The sequence below is a fragment of the Megalobrama amblycephala genome, linkage group LG20 (genome assembly GCF_018812025.1).
Source record: "Megalobrama amblycephala isolate DHTTF-2021 linkage group LG20, ASM1881202v1, whole genome shotgun sequence".
Classification (NCBI taxonomy): domain Eukaryota; kingdom Metazoa; phylum Chordata; class Actinopteri; order Cypriniformes; family Xenocyprididae; genus Megalobrama; species Megalobrama amblycephala.
Window position 1 is genome coordinate 28,557,146 of NC_063063.1, and position 16,727 is coordinate 28,573,872.

At 37.3% G+C, this 16,727-nt stretch overlaps 2 long non-coding RNA genes across 2 annotated transcripts in view; one reads left to right on the forward strand and one right to left on the reverse strand.

Annotated features, from left to right (window-relative positions):
- The window catches only part of LOC125255774, a 17,611-nt gene extending 7,123 nt beyond the window's left edge, over window positions 1-10,488 (reverse strand). Inside the window, exon 1 of the long non-coding RNA XR_007181995.1 lies at window positions 10,433-10,488. This is a non-coding gene — a long non-coding RNA (uncharacterized LOC125255774). The remainder of the gene's footprint in view (window positions 1-10,432) is intronic.
- Window positions 9,871-16,727, forward strand: part of LOC125255772 — a 39,531-nt gene continuing 32,674 nt past the window's right edge. The window contains exons 1-3 of the long non-coding RNA XR_007181993.1: window positions 9,871-10,285; window positions 11,601-11,875; window positions 13,527-13,563. This is a non-coding gene — a long non-coding RNA (uncharacterized LOC125255772). The remainder of the gene's footprint in view (window positions 10,286-11,600; window positions 11,876-13,526; window positions 13,564-16,727) is intronic.

The following is a 16,727-nucleotide window of genomic DNA, read 5'->3' on the forward strand; positions in this document are numbered from 1 at the left end:
CACGCGCCTTCATACTCGCACGTGATATGACCTTTCAGCGAGCGAATCGCTTCGGATGAAACATTTATGAACCGGACATATCAAAACATTCCTGTTGAAATACCTCTGTATTTTCATTATTTATTTTGCTTTCTTTTTTCCCTCTCCCAGCCATCTATCAGCACAATATTTGCCACACATCAGAATCCATCTGACCTTAAATATGCAACCCGAAACCGGAAAATGACTTGGCACATTTGAGGGGGTAAAACGTAGAGGCGGTCTCTGTGGAATATTGAGTATCCACCAAAGCCCAGTTTGAGGTGTAAGAGTCGACCCTCTGCCTTGTCAGCACCCTCACATCAAAACTTCCATGCGGTTTCCCCAGGAAAAGCCGTCTGGGTCCTGGCGGTGACCTTTCTAGACTGCCGTTAACCTCTCAGGGATTCTAGATCCTTCTCTTCCTGCTCCTGACCCGGGGCAATGAGTGCCAGTGACCTCTGAACCCCAAATCTAAGGGGGAAAAAGGACCCAGAACCTCCTCCTTCCCAGCAGACAGTTCTGTGTCACGGTGGAGACCCAGAGGAGAGACGGCACTGGTGAGAAAGGCCTGCGAATGGATCGCATTTCTCTGTCTGGCTTGGCGGAAAAGCCCACGATAGACGCGAAAGACTGTCGAGATAAATCCAGAGAAAGTGAGAGAGAAATGGGACTCCGTATGTAGGTATTCTGTAAGGCCAAAAATCCGTGTTGGTGCGTGAAAAAATACATGAGAAATTGAGACACAGCCGGGTGAGGGAGATAGGTGGTTAATTTTTCTATTTATATGGAAAGCTTTGCTTCAAAATCTGTTGTTTGGGAGTCTGATCACTGAACACGGCACTGTAATCGCTTCATGTTTCTTTGAAAGACCGTCAGCCAAGTCAAACCTAAACTGATATGTTGTATTTGATATGTTTTCTGTAGTTACAGTGACCCCAAAAAGATACTGCAGTTTTTGTTTGCAGACGTTGGTTGCTTCGACACACTACCGTTCAGACATTTGGAGTCGGTAAGATTTTTTAATGTTGTTGAAAGAAGTCTCTTATGCTCAACAAAGGCATTCGTTGCATTTATTAAATCACAAATACCATAAAAACAGCAAAATTGTAAAATATTATTACTATTTAAAATACTTTTTCCCCAATTTGAATATCTTTTAAATTGTAATTTATTCCTGTGATCAAAGCTGAATTTCCAGCATCATTTCTTCAGTGTCACATGATCCTTCAGATGATTATTATTTTATGAACAGATTATGAACATTATTTTATGAACAAGTTCAAAAGAACAGCATTATAAATGTCTTTACTGTCATTTTTGATCAATTTAATGCATCCTTGCTGAAGTATTAAAAATCTTACTGACCCCAAACTTTTAAAATGCTAATGTATTTTAAGGCAGCGGCTATTTGCACTAAGTACAAATTCTGATATATGCGATATATGTTATTTACACTAATGTTCAAATTGTGATGTATGCTATTTACACTAAGTGAAAATAGCATATTTTCTTAGTGATAGATGCTATTTACAGTAAGTACATATAGTGATATATGCTATTTACACTGTCCACAATGTGATATATGCTATTTACACTAAATGAAAATAGCAGTATTTTCTTAGTGATGCTATTTTCATGTGCAAATAGCAACAGATTCTATTTACACTATATGAAAGTATTTCAGTACATTATAAAAGAGTATGCAATAACATATTGAGTGTAAATGATTATTAAATAAATGCTGTCAATAAAGCCCTCCCTGCACCTGACACATGACAAACCAGGGCCCAGATCAGGACGCAGACAAACTGGCTAAACCGACCGTCTGCTAGCCGCCTCACGTCACAGAACTCAAATAATTCACAGCACATAGAAACTCTTTCACCTAGATATTATCACATAGAGACTGTGTCTGTACCTCGAACTAGTAAATACAAAAAACTTCCGAAACCTTTTAAGGGTAAAAATTTAATTGATGTTCAAAAAATGAAAATCACAGATAAATCAGATAAACAAATGATAAAGCTTGGGTTACTGAATATTAGATCTATTTCTTCAAAAGCACTTATTGTAAATGAAATTATCACAGACAATAAACTAGACTTGCTGTGTTTGACAGAAACCTGGCTAAAACCAGACGATTACATTACTTTAAATGAATCTAGTCCTCAAGGTTATGATTATCGACACAATCCTCGACAGAAAGGCAAAGGGGGAGGTGTTGCTGTAATTTATAGTAATATATTCAGAATCATTCAAAAGAATTTCAAATATAACTCCTTTGAAGTGATGGTGCTTTATGTATCATTATGTAAGTTGACATTTGTGCTGGCTACTGTATACAGGCCACCAGGACACCATACTGACTTTATCAAAGAATTTGCTGATTTTCTATCAGAGTTAGTACTGGCTGCGGATAAAGTCCTTGTTGTTGGTGATTTTAATATCCATGTAGATAATAATAAAGACGCATTTGGATTGGCATTTGCAGACATTTTAAACTATTGGAATTAGACAACACGTGTCAGGACCCACTCATTGTCATAATCATACCTTAGATCTAATACTGTCGCATGGAATTGATATTGATGCTGTTGAAATTCTACAGCAGAGCGATGATATATCAGATCATTATTTAGTGTCGTGTATAATACAATTAGCCAAGGCTACAAAACCACCACCCAGCCATAAATATTGTAGAACCATCACGTCTACCACTAAAGATTGCTTTATAAATAATCTCCCTGAGCAGTTTCATCGCCTTAGTATACCTGACAACTTAGAAGAACTCGATGCTGCAACAGAAACTATTGGCTCTCTCTTTTCCAGCACATTAGATGCAGTCGCTCCTTTACGTCTAAAGAAGATTAAGGAAACTAATCCAACGCCGTGGTATGATGAGCACACTCGGGCTCTAAAACGAGCAGTTAGAAAAACTGAACGTAGTTGGAAGAAAACAAAACTAGAAGTTTTTCGCCTTTCGTGGAAAGAAAAAATGATTGAGTACAGAACGGCTATAAGAAATGCTAGATCTACTTATTTTTCAAATCTCTTAATAGAAAACAAACATAATCCTAGGTATTTATTTGACACAGTGGCTAAATTAACTAGAAACAGAGATTCAACTGCTGACGTTTCCATAGAGCACAGCAGTAATGACTTTATGAACTTCTTTACTTGCAAGATTGATAATATTAGAGAGAAAATTAAAAACATGCAACCGTCCACAGTTTCGCTTCAGACAGTGCACTGTAGTGTCCCTGAGGTAAAACTAGAATCATTCGCCGCTATAGGAGAGGAAGAATTATCTAAACTTATCAAATCATCAAAATCAACGACATGTATGTTAGACCCAATGCCGACTAAACTACTGAAAGAAATGCTTCCAGAGGTCGTAGGTCCACTTCTTGATATAATTAATTCATCCTTAACACTAGGATACGTGCCAAAAACCTTTAAGCAGGCTATTATTAAACCTCTTATTAAAAAACCTCAACTAGATCCGAGAGATTTAGTAAATTACAGGCCAATCTCGAATCTACCTTTTCTGTCAAAGATACTAGAAAAGGCAGTTTCAACACAACTGTGCTCCTTTTTAGAAAGAAATGGAATCTGTGAGGATTTCCAGTCAGGATTTAGACCATACCATAGTACTGAGACTGCTCTCGTTAGAGTTACAAATGATCTACTCTTATCATCCGATCGTGGCTGTATTTCTCTATTAGTGTTATTAGATCTCAGTGCTGCTTTTGACACTATCGATCACAACATTCTTTTAAAAAGACTTGAAAACTATATTGGCATTAGTGGAATTGCTTTGGCATGGTTCAAATCGTACTTATCTGACCGTTATCAGTCTGTAGTAGTTAATGAAGAGATGTCGTATCGCTCACAAGTTCAATATGGAGTACCACAAGGCTCAGTACTAGGACCGTTGCTTTTCACTCTGTACATGCTGCCCTTAGGAGAGATAATTAGGAAGCATGGTGTTAGTTTTCACTGCTACGCTGATGATACTCAGCTCTATATTTCCTCGCGCCCTGACGAAACCTACAAATTCACAAAACTAACAGAATGCATAGCTGACATTAAAAACTGGATGACAAGAAATTTCTTATTATTAAATTCAGAAAAACTGATATCCTAATCTTTGGACCAAAAACTTCCTCACGAAAAAACCTTGAATACTCCCTAACGCTTGACGGGTGCTCCATTAAACCTTCGTCCTCAGTTAGGAACCTGGGTGTGCTCTTCGATACCAATCTTTCATTTGAAAGTCATGTTTCTAGTATCTGTAAAACCGCCTTCTTCCATCTAAAAAATATATCTAAATTACGACATATGCTCTCAATGACAAATGCGGAACAGTTGGTTCATGCATTCATGACCTCAAGACTAGATTATTGTAACGCTCTACTGGGTGGTTGTTCTGCTCGGCTTTTAAACAGACTACAGTTGGTCCAAAATGCGGCAGCTAGAGTTCTTACTAGAACCAGAAAGTATGACCATATTAGTCCAGTTCTGTCAACATTACATTGGCTCCCTATTAAACATCGTATAGATTTTAAAATCTTGCTACTTACTTATAAAGCTCTAAATGGTTTAGCTCCCCAGTACCTAAGTGAGCTCTTAATGCATTATAGTCCTTCACGTTTATTGCGATCTCAGAATTCAGGCCAGTTGATAATACCCAGAATATCAAAATCAACTGAAGGCGGCAGATCCTTTTCCTATTTAGCACCTAAACTCTGGAACAATCTTCCTAGCATTGTTCGGGAAGCAGACACACTCTGTCAGTTTAAATCTAGACTAAAAACACATCTCTTTGCTCTTGCATACACATAACACATTATCAATACATTAACATTTTTCAAATCCGTTAAAGGATTGTTACGCTGCAATAATTAGGTCGGCCGGAACCGAGAACATTTCCTATAACACTAGATATACCTGTACATCAGAATAAGAATGGCATCTACGCTAATATCTGTCTCTCTGCTTATCCTGAGGTTTGCCGGGTGCTGGATCCAGGCCGTATCCAGATCAGATGGAGAACCTGTGTCTGGACCTGACTACAACGTAGCCCAGGAGACAATGGGCCTACAGATCCAGTTCTGGCTGCATCTATAATTCAGATTTTTAATCCCCGTATCCGCTTACATATATTTATATATAATCTATTTTTAATCTCTATAATAAAAATGTATAATTCAGATTTTGATCTCCATATCCATTTACATATATTATATATATCTTCCAAGGGGTTTTTTCCCTCCTAGGACTTTTTTCCCAGTGTTAGCACGCTGGGTTTTTCTCCTAGGGGGTTTTTTCCACCCCTGGGAGTCAGCCGACATTGGCTTAATGTAGCACCATCTTGTATATGTTACATATTACCACGCTTGTTTGTACAGCTTATTTTTAACCACTTCCCTTTTTTCTGTGCTTCTAATATGTAAAGCTGCTTTGAAACAATTACCAATTGTAAAAGCGCTATATAAATAAATTTGACTTGACTTGACTTGACCTACCCCTCCCCGATAAACATTATTAAATAACAGTTAGGCACTTTAATTCCACTTTTCACATATTTTCTTCATATTTATTGAAAAAAAAATGCCTTTCCAATCTGATGTGCGGCGGGAAAAGGGAGATTCGAACTCGGGTCGATCACGTCAAAAGTATATACAACGCGGTTTACTCCCCACTGCTGCTGATAGGGCGCAGGCGGAGGTGGGCGGAGTTAGTGTAAATAGCCTCTGCCAACAAGGCAAGCTATTTGCACTTATTGTTAATAGACACTCCGTTTATGGCATGCAATAACATTTTGACATTTTTAAATGTGGCACAATACTGTATATATTTATTGATTTATTGTATTCCCAAAATCAAAAGGCAATAAATAAGAAATTATATTTTTGTTCAATAAAATCAAGGACGTTTTTGAATCATAGCATTATTATGGCAGTCATTGTTATGAAAACATCTCTTATGATAAAAAGGTTTGTATTATCTAATATAAAAAAAAAAGGATTATTTAAATTGTAAAGTTTTTAAACATCATGGTAATATTTGTTGTACTGCATTTAATTTGTGCTAATTAAAATTACATCAAAAACATTTAATCAAGGAAAAAAAAATCTAATGAGTTACCATTGAGAATAATGGAGATTAAATGCATTGCAATAATGAGAATTTAGGTGGAAATATACTAGACCAAATTTCAGTATAAATTGTTCATGAAACCTTTCTTTCATAACTTGTCATTTCAGTCTAACATATTTTGCATGCATAAACTCTTAATAAACCAGATACTTATTTCTTATTTTCTTTTGATTTTGGAGTGAAAGTGGTTTAGTAAGCTTCACCAATATACACAAGCATGCATAAAGACACAGCATGTTCACTAGCAACAAAATTGGCTCCTTTTTACCAAACACATACACACTACAGATGAGTAATTGTGAAAACAACAAGGTCATGGAGTGTTCTGTGCAAACAGACGTCTCTTGGAGTGCCGTCCCTCCCCCGGTTGCCGTGGCCCTGTGTGCAAGGTGCACCTGGGCAGCTCCATCACCCCCGGTGACCATATGGATGGGTCAAAGGACACACACATACACACACAGATGCACCTGGACACTCTCTCTCACACACACACACACACACACACACACACACACACACACACCTCATGCACAGAGGGAGAGAGAGATTGAGAGAGCGCACCTGTGCTTTAAACAGACCCCCGGAGGTACCTGAACATGAGGAGATTAGAATGAGGAGAGAGAGAGAGGGGGAGATTTTAGCGTTTTCAACAAACTGCACGAGAACATATTTATCAGACATTGGGGGAGTGTTTCAGTCTTTTCACAGTAGTGAGGACAAGTTTTCTTGAAGTGACCTAGACCTACTTGCAGCAGAACGGTTCTGTGCCAAGTCTTTCTTTAAAAACCCATCTTTATTCTGCTACTATTATTAGTGGTGCTTGCTTTAGCAATAACTATTGTTATTTCCAGGCCCACACAGAATCTGCAGGCCTGGCTCTGAAAGCGAAAGCTCAGCAGATTTCAGCAGAATTGGAACTTCTATCATTCACAAAGTTCTACATATCCTTCCCCTTCTGTGTTTGTTAATTGTTTTGGTTAATATGCACTTAGATATAATATAAAAAATATAATATAATCAGATCTGTTTATGAGTACAATTTATGATGTATTCTGGAGAATTTCATGAATTTTCTCCTAACATCAGAGCAGAAAAATGCCAAAAAATGTGCAAATTCTGACTGGATTTGGTTATTGCTTAAACTTTTTTTCTGCTCAACTTTTGTAGGTAACTTGTCTCTCATATTTATGTTACAGGCATGAATGATACCTTTTATTTAAATATATTTCTTTTATATATTTAATTTTTTGCTGGACAGATGATAAAATGGTGGCACAAAAATCCCATAGATTTTATTTTATTTCATTTTTAGGCTTTTTTAGCTTTATTAGACAGATTTTGATTTTATTTTTTGTCTTTATTCAACATTTTTATTGTATTATTATTTTGTTTTATGTAATTTTAAGCACTTTATGTCTTTATTGGACATACCGGGCAGGGGAATAGGATTTTTTATTTTATTTTATATTTTATTTTAATATTTTATTTTATTTTAGGCATTTATGTCTTTACTGGACATACCGGGCAGGGGAATAGGATTTTTATTTTTATTTTATTTTATTTTATACTCTATGTCTTTATTGGACATACCGGGCAGAGGAATGGGGATTTTATTTTTTTTTATTATTTATTTTATTTTATTTTATTGTATTGTATTTTCCACAAGAGCAGAGATATGGGGTGCAAATAACACATACCATTTACATTTTACCTAAATGACGAGACTTATTTGACTCATTTTTCCTCTCAGCATTGTCCATTGTCTCTGAATGGTACTTGAGAGGATGATCATAACGAGCTCATTATGAACGTATAGTTAATAAGAGTCTCTGTCATTATCTCTTCATCTGCAATTGGGCCTGATCATTTCCACGTCTGTTAATGGTGTCATATAGTTATTTTGTTTGATCATTATCTCGCGCATGTCTCTAAAGAGGACGTGTGTAGGCCTGCAGTGTGCCACTGAGCGTGCTGAAATATATCTTTCACAAGTTTTGTTTGATGACTTCAGTCTTTAATATTTTTGCACTCTGTACTTTATTGCTCAAGCATGCAGAGAAATGTCTTCCTAGAAGCTGATTATAGCGAAGGGCTCATTCCTCTCGCCAACACCTGTTCCACTGCAATTTACCTGTTTACTGACAAGTTACCAATGTGATAATTTACCCGAGCCCGGTCTGCGTTCCCTGTCCGTACACCTACTGCTCTGAGCTGCCGTACAGCAGATGTGTGTGTGTGAAAGAGAGAATGAGAAAAAGAGAGAGCGAACTGAGAAACAGTGAGGGGGAAGTGCATTAGCCACTGTGTGTCTCTAGATCACTCATTTTGTTTATCATGTAAAACTTAATATGTAATTTGTGAAATGATTGTCTTTGTAAATGTGAAATCACATAAGGGATAGTTCACACAAAAACACAAATAAATTCATTATTTACTCATCCTCATTCCTGAGTTTGTCTGAACAGTTTTTTTTTATATTTTTCTAAATATCTTCGTTTGTGTTCCACAGAAGAAAAAAGTCTTACAGATTTGGAACAACATGCACTCTTTGGAAAAATAAAAGGTTCAGTTGGGTTCTATATAGAACCCTAGGGGTTTGACTCAGTGTATGCTAAAAGGTTCTCTATAAGGAGAAATGTCTCAAATGATTGCTACTTTAATATTTAATGGATTATTTACATTTTGTTCTAGTGATAAAATGCTTACAAGCGGCTTAATTCATAACATTTGAATGAAAGTAAAAATGATTAAAAGAAAAATGAACTTAACATGAACCCTTAAAAGGTTCTATATATGAACAGACTGACTGACAGAACCCCTTTAAGATTCTAGAACCTTTGCTTCTAGTGTAAACTACGGAAGAGGATTAGGGCCAAGCAATAATAATAAAAAAAAAAAAACCATCTCGAGATTAAAGTTGTTAAATTTCGAGAAAAAACTAGTTAAATTTCGAGAAAAAAGTTTAAATAAAATGTTGAGAATAAACTTGTTAAATTACGAGAAAAAACTTGTTAAATTTCAAGAAAAAAAGTCGAGATAAAATGTTGAGAATAAAGTCATTAAATGAGAAAAAAGTCGTTAAATTACGAGAACAAATTTGTTAAATTACGAATTTGTTCTCATAATTTAACGACTTTTTTCTCGTAATTTAATGACTTTATTCTCAACATTTTATCTCGACTTTTTTCTCGAAATTTGACGAGTTTTTTCTCGTAATTTAATGACTTTAATCTCGAGATGGTTTTATTTTTTATTATTGCTTGGCCCTAATCCTCTTCCGTAGTAAACAGTTAGTAAGTTATACCATGAATTATTTATTTTTGGGTGAACTATCCCTTTAATGCAAGTATGTGTTTTTTTTTTTTTTTTTTTTTTTATCATTTTGCATATGAACAATAACATAACAGGCCAACATAATTTAAATTATATATCTTCACAGACTGAGAAATAACAAATTGTAATACATAATGTCACAACAAAACAAAATAAAGTATGTGTTTTTATTGTGCACGTTAAATGGGGCTATATATAGTTTAATTATTGTAAATGTGTGAAAAATGTGTCACAAAACTTAAAAAACGAGACCTTTCCCGACTTCCTAGGTTGTTTATTAAAGCCTGTAGACTGATTTTTATGTCAAGGACTGGGGTCGTTTTTTCCGGGAAATTCAAAAGGATGTGACAGTTACGCGCGCTCCCGCGAACCTCTCTTCCGTTTTATAACACATGAAACTAATGCTTACACATTTCAGGATAATGTCGTCATGCAAAAAAAAAAAAAGGATTATTTTAAACTATAGTCTCACACAGCCAGATATATAGTCTATAGTCTCAAATAGGCATATAAAACTGTCGTAATAGTGCAATTTTAATTACCTCATCTGTCGACATGATGCTGCTGAACTGCAGAGCTTGTGTGCAAACATATCCACATCGCGATGATTAGATGCTTTCTTTGCTGTTTTTTCACTGCTGTAATTTTAGTTGTGTGTTTATTTTGTTATTGAAACGAAAGTGTGCAACACATAGGTTATTCATCTAAACATCGCTCTCAGCAGCGTGGACGACGTCGGGATGTTTGTTAGCAGTATATCGCAGCAAAGGTAAGCATATTTTCAACTTCTTTTTACCCCTAAGCAAAGAACAGACACTTCGCCATGAGTAAATCGGGACCTTGAATCAGGCTCAGTCTCTCGTACTTAAAGGATTAGTCCACTTTTAAATACACTTTTCCTGATAAATTTACTCACCCCCATGTCATCCAAGACGTTCATGTCTTTCTTTCGTCAGTCGAAAAGAAATGAAGGTTTTTGAGGAAAATAGTTACGGAAAAAAACGAAACTGGCGCCGCGTTCTTTCCGTAAGTAGAATAGGGAAGGCGTAGGACATTCAGCGTAAGCGTTTTGAAGAATGCGGAAGCGGAAAGTACGTTCAAGGCGATATTTTGTTTATAAAGCATAAACGGTTGTATTTTTTTTTCGAAAATGACCGATCGATTCGCTAGATAAGACCCTTATTCCTCGTCTGGTATCGTTTAAAGCCCTTGAAGCTGCACTGAAACTGTAATTTTGACCTTTTGTTGGTAGCCATTGAAATCCACTGTAAGGAGAAAAATCCTGGAATGTTTTCCTCAAAAACCTTCATTTCTTTTCGACTGACGAAAGAAAGACATGAACATCTTGGATGACATGGGGGTGAGTTAATTTATCAGGAAAAGTGTATTTAAAAGTGGACTAATCCTTTAACGTGTGTGCGAGCAAGTTGCTGGCTGCAGTTCATTTAACGGCCACCGGTGTCGCTAATAACAAGGGTTTCTAAATTCTACATACTGTATAGTCTCTAACTAAATGTCTGTCTTTGTCATTCTTAATCAGGAAGACTTGTTCCTCCGTTTGTTAACTTTCCTATTTGGCTGATGTCACATATCCTTCTTAATTTGAAACCTCTCCAAACACCTGCCTCATTTTTCACCACCCAATCAAGTTCTGACAGATAAAATCAAGTCTCTATTTTGTTTTATGTATCTGTATGTTGCATTACATGCAGTATGTCATTTCAATCTCCAATCTGTTTGTTTGAGCATAACGTTGTGTCAAGCACGTGCATGACTTTGGAAGCGGGTTTTACTGTTCATTAATGCAATTCATTTGGTGACAGTAGTGGCACCCTTTAAAATACTGTAAATATGACTTGATATTCTGTTAGCTAATGCAATGACATTTTTAAGAGCACAGTGTTGTTAGGGCTCTTGTATCAGACATTGTGTGGTCAGGAACTCATAGTACAGCGGCTCAGGGCAACTGTTCAGCCCATTAATTTATGATTTACAGCGATTAACTTTTGCTGATTAAAGTGATTATTTGGAGTGTGGTGCGCTCAGGCCCAAATGATGTGTGGCATTGCTCTGTCTTCCTCCAGTGTGTCGGACCATCATGCCAACGGCTTTAAAGTTCCATCAGGGATCCCTGCCGAACCTCTGCCAGGCCAGCTAATCTGTAATCATTCATGGCTGACTTATACAAACTGCTCGTGCTGGTGCTCATTTCTGGCACTCGACAGCAACCGTCGGACGCATTCTCCATCTCCCCGCAGTAAACAAACGGCGCGTGGAAAGGTTACCCAATAGTGTGAGCAGCCAGATCTCCAAAGGAAACGGGGTATTAAGCACGTCGGAGCTTTTCAAGTCCAAAAAGGTGATTTGGGTTTCAAACTGGATGACTTTTTGTTTTACTTGTTTGTGTTTTTGAAGCTCTGACTGCTCCATGGGAGGCTTTTCTGCCGACCCCTTCGTAAGCACAGTAATATGGTCCCCTGAAGTCAGCATTTGTTCTGAGTGGTTTGGATAACCTCGGTTTCATATAAAGGCCTTTATCTGCCATTAATGTGGCTGCTGTTCTTTTTAGGAGATTTGCAAGGAGGGAGTTATTTAGAGCAAACTGCAACTGTGATGTTTTAAGTGTTCAACCAACTGATTCAAATGACACTTATTTCATTAGTATGTATGATAAAGTCCTTTAAAGTACAATTTTTTTAGATAGCAGTTCCTTTATTACCTCCACCAGAACCTAAGGTCATCTTAAAAGGGTCCTTGATTATGATTTCACTTTTCAACTTTAGTTAGTGTGTAATGTTGCTGTTTGAGCATAAACAACATCTGCAAAGTTACGATGCTCAAAGTTCAATGCAAAGGGAGATATTTTCTTTTAAAGAATTCGCTGTTTAAGGACTACAATAAACAGGCTTCTTCCTGGGTTGGTGACATCACAAACCCCCAAATTTACATAAACCCTGCCCCCGAGAACACGCAATGTTGGGCTGCTTTAGAGAAGAGGAAGATTTGCACAAAGGATTAACATGACGGCACATGCTAGTCGATGAGTTGAATAAACTCCACAGCAACTACATAAATGTATCCACTAACCATTCAGAAACATTCAGTTTCATTATAAAAGTTGTAACTTCTTCCTGAGTCTCTCCATCAGTGTCGACTCCGTTTTACGTTTGAACAATGTAAGGCTGAACACCGTTACTGACAATCCTCATTTTGGCTGCGTGAGATTCTCCAGCTTTGCTGTTGTTGAGCAACCGAAGCGTGAGCTGTTAAAGCTCCACCCTCTTTTGGAAAGTGGGCTGGAAGCAGCATCTCATTTGCATTTAAAGGGACACACACAAAACGGCTCACACCCAAATAGGGGCAATTTTGTCAAGCTATAATAAATGATCTGTGGTGTATTTTGAGCTGAAACTTCACAGACACATTCTGGGGACACCAGAGACTTATATTACATCTTATAAAAGGGGCATTATAGGTCCTTTAAAATCACTTTTTACATTTTTTTTAATCTTTTTTTTTTTACTCTATGTGAAACAGAAATGTATAGCGAAACTGTTCTGCTTTTAAATTAAGGTTAGTTCACCCCCCAAGTATTTTACTGATTTTTTTTGGATACAGTGTTGCCAAAGCATTAACACACACACACATAAAAAAAAGTGACAGAAAGAGTAAAAAAATATATAAATACACATTAAGACAACAAATGGAGACAAAAAGATGAACGTTCACACTGCTGTTCTCCATATAATGAAAGTGACTGCAGACAGAAGATGTTGATCTCCAAAAACGACAAATAAATAAATTAATTCATAAAAGTAACACAATAAAAAAAAAAAAAACAATAAAATGCACAATAAAAGTCAACAGTAGTCTTCAGAAGTCATGTGAATTTAAAAGGAATTAAAAATATTCCCCTTCTGCTGTAGCTCTCAAATCTCATTTGAATTTCTGCGTATTCAAACTTCAAAGTGAAATATGAGCATTCTAACCTCTTCTTTTGTGTTTTTTAGATGAATGAAAATCATACATGCTCAGAACAACATGAGGGTGAGTAAATGATGAATGTTGAAATGGTGAAAATACCTTTACATGGAGCTTTTTCCATAAGGGAATTAACACATTTTATTCACAGAATATAAATTAGTTTGTTTAAACACAAGTGAGTTCATGTAATAATTATACCAACATTCATTAGAATGTATCACACTGGGAATTTTAAGCCACTGTAGGTTGTACAAAATATGTGCATTGAAAAGCGACAAAGTATTTCCCAGACTTTATCTACTTAATCTACAATTATCATTAAAGTTATTGCAAGAATGCCAAAGGTTAAATCAGCCTGTAAGCGTTCTGTTGTGCCGAAGTGAGATTTTGTCAGCATTCAGGTGAAGTCGTGCAGCCGTTTGTGGGAGTCCCCGAAGGTCTGGGGTTATCGTCACTTCTGGTATTAATCTAATAAGTGAAGTTTAGGTGCTAATGGAGGGCCAGGTGCATGTGTGTGTGGTGGGCCGGCCTTGGGGACACTGCTCTTGAGTGTGTGTGTGTGTGTGCATCAGGTGGGCTTGAACTGGCTCATTTGACTCAGACAGCATGCGCTTTGGACGTGACCTAACCTGAGCGGCAGGAGGCATCTGCCTAATGATGAAAAACTGGAGTGTGCCATCTAAATGATCATCCACTTCCCAACACGCACACACATATCCCATCATCCTCCGATGACACAGCCTGGCATTCTTTAACTCGTAACATTTCTGCTTTTAAAATTGCTGTAAACTACATGCCTGTTTCCTAAACTTTCTTTGCAAAGTATGTCAAACAAAATGCATGTATTATGATGAATGTCACAAAACTGGTCAGGGTCGTATTTCACTTTACATTTTTTTGACTATGAAATGCAGCCTATTTTTGGTGGGCCATTGTGACAGTACTTTTTATATTATTTATTTATTCATTTTTATACATTTTTATACTTTATAGTATTATGGCTAAACACACACACACATATAAATATATAGTTAAATATACTGTTTTACTATATTAAAATTATACTAAAGTAAAAACAAAAACAGAAATGGAATAATGAGACCCTGAACAGAGCAGTTAGTATGTGTGTGTATATATATATATATATATATATATATATATATATATATATATATATATATATATATATATACTGTAATAAAACATTGAGGATTTGTTTATTTGGGGATTGTATTTTTTTTTTCTTCTTGAGGTGATATTCACCCTTATTGTACAGTAGTTTATTTACAAATACATTTAACATGCATGTTACCACTGGGAGATCGCAAGGTCAGTCCGACCCGTCTGTACATTAAAATAACCAACCTCAGTCGACCCCAAACAATACATGTAAGGGCTTTAAACATGCAGGCGGGACCCTTAGAGATCCGACACATGGAGGGGACCTGGCCGAAGCTGGCACACCGGCCGGAAATTTCTGGCAAGGGCCAAATCCCTCAACCACCCTGAGAAATAATAAATAATGGCTCCATTTTGTTCGCGACTGTGGCCCAGAGCCCACACCATTAGACATTAGAGGCAATTTGCAGTCAACTCTCAGACCTGCTTTATCTAAAATATTATCAATGAGCCTGTCAGCCTTGGCTCTAACCTTCTTTTGTTATTTTCGGCTGTTCTCTCAGTAGGATGTGCGGCTCGTAGCCCGGTTCCCCCTGCAGACTATAGCAACAGGATGTCATACACCTGTTTTGCTTAAGGCGGGGACTCTAGCCCTCCTCCCCGCCTCCCGCTCTTTCCCGGGCCGGCTTTGGCGCGCGGACCAGCCCGGCTGGACGTATATGTCAGGATGTGAGATGAAGGCTGGTGAAGGTGCAGCTGTTGCATAAGAAAAGTGCCAGGGGCTCGAGCTTCCCACGGTGAGCTTTAATTTGCGTCTCTCTTTCTCAGCCCCCCTCTTTCTTCTCTCTCACCTTCATCAGGCGACTACAGATGCGGAGGCCCAACACCCTCACCCAGATGGGTCCTCGCCCAAGGCACTGTTTGTGTGTGTTATTGTGTGTAAGCGATTGTTTGCGCATACACGTGCTACAGGGACAGCATCGCTGATTCCCATGGAAATGTGTCATCTTCTGAATGGTGATGTGTGTCAGTTTTACATTCCTATGATCATTAACAGCAGATGATTATGAAGCGGAAATAAAAGGTTTTGTAGGTCAGGGGTGTAATGGTCCTCTGATTTGTGCCCATTACCTTCCTATGACTTACAGCTAACTAACTAACTTATTAAAAATGACCCAAGATGGGTTGAAAATGGACAAATCCAGCGATTGGGTTGTTTTAACCCAGCGGTTGGGTTAAATGTTTGCCCTACCTGCTGGGTAGTTTTATTTAACTCAACTGTTGTTTAAAAATTACCCAAAATATGTTGCCAAATAACATTTATTAATATTTTTAAGAAGTGAACATTTATTATTAAGTTTAATTAATAACAATTAAACAATAAACATTTATTAATTTGCTTATTAATAAATGTTAGGTTCCTAATTTTGTTTTGGAGGTCTCCCACAATAGATGTACATCAAAGGTCAAAAACACTTACATTTTGTCATAATGTACATTGTACATCACCTCATTTCTCAGAGTCTGAAAGAGTCTGAAAATGATTCATTTGAAGATTCAGTCTTGCTAAACCCCTCCTTTCTGAGAGTATACTCTGCTCTGATTGGTCAGACGGCCCAGTCTGTTGTGATTGGTGTACTGCTTTCACCGTGTGTTGGAAACGAATCTGAATTTTAGCTCTGGAGGCTTCCTGAACACGTTTATACACAGTGATATGAACAGTAACAATGGCGTCAGTTTTTCCGTATCAATTCCAGCGTGGGACCTCATCCCGGAAAAGTGGATTTGCAGTGCTGAAAACAGCATCTTCTCAACATGTCGACAGCACAAACCAAACTCTTCCAGGCCTCAGCTTCAACTACAGTGTTTGAGGGTGGGGCAAAGTAGACGTCGTTTGCTGGAAGCCAATGAAAACCATAGGCTGGCATTATGCAAATTTGTAATATCGTTAAGTAGGTTTGTAACAGGAAGTGAGACTGGAATTGCTGACGACTCGTTTCGACAGTTTATAAATCATTCTTTTAGGAGACAATCGGTGCATCTGAAATCATGTACTGTCTGAGTAGGTACTACATTTGAATTTGGACTTACTTCGCAACCATTAAAAA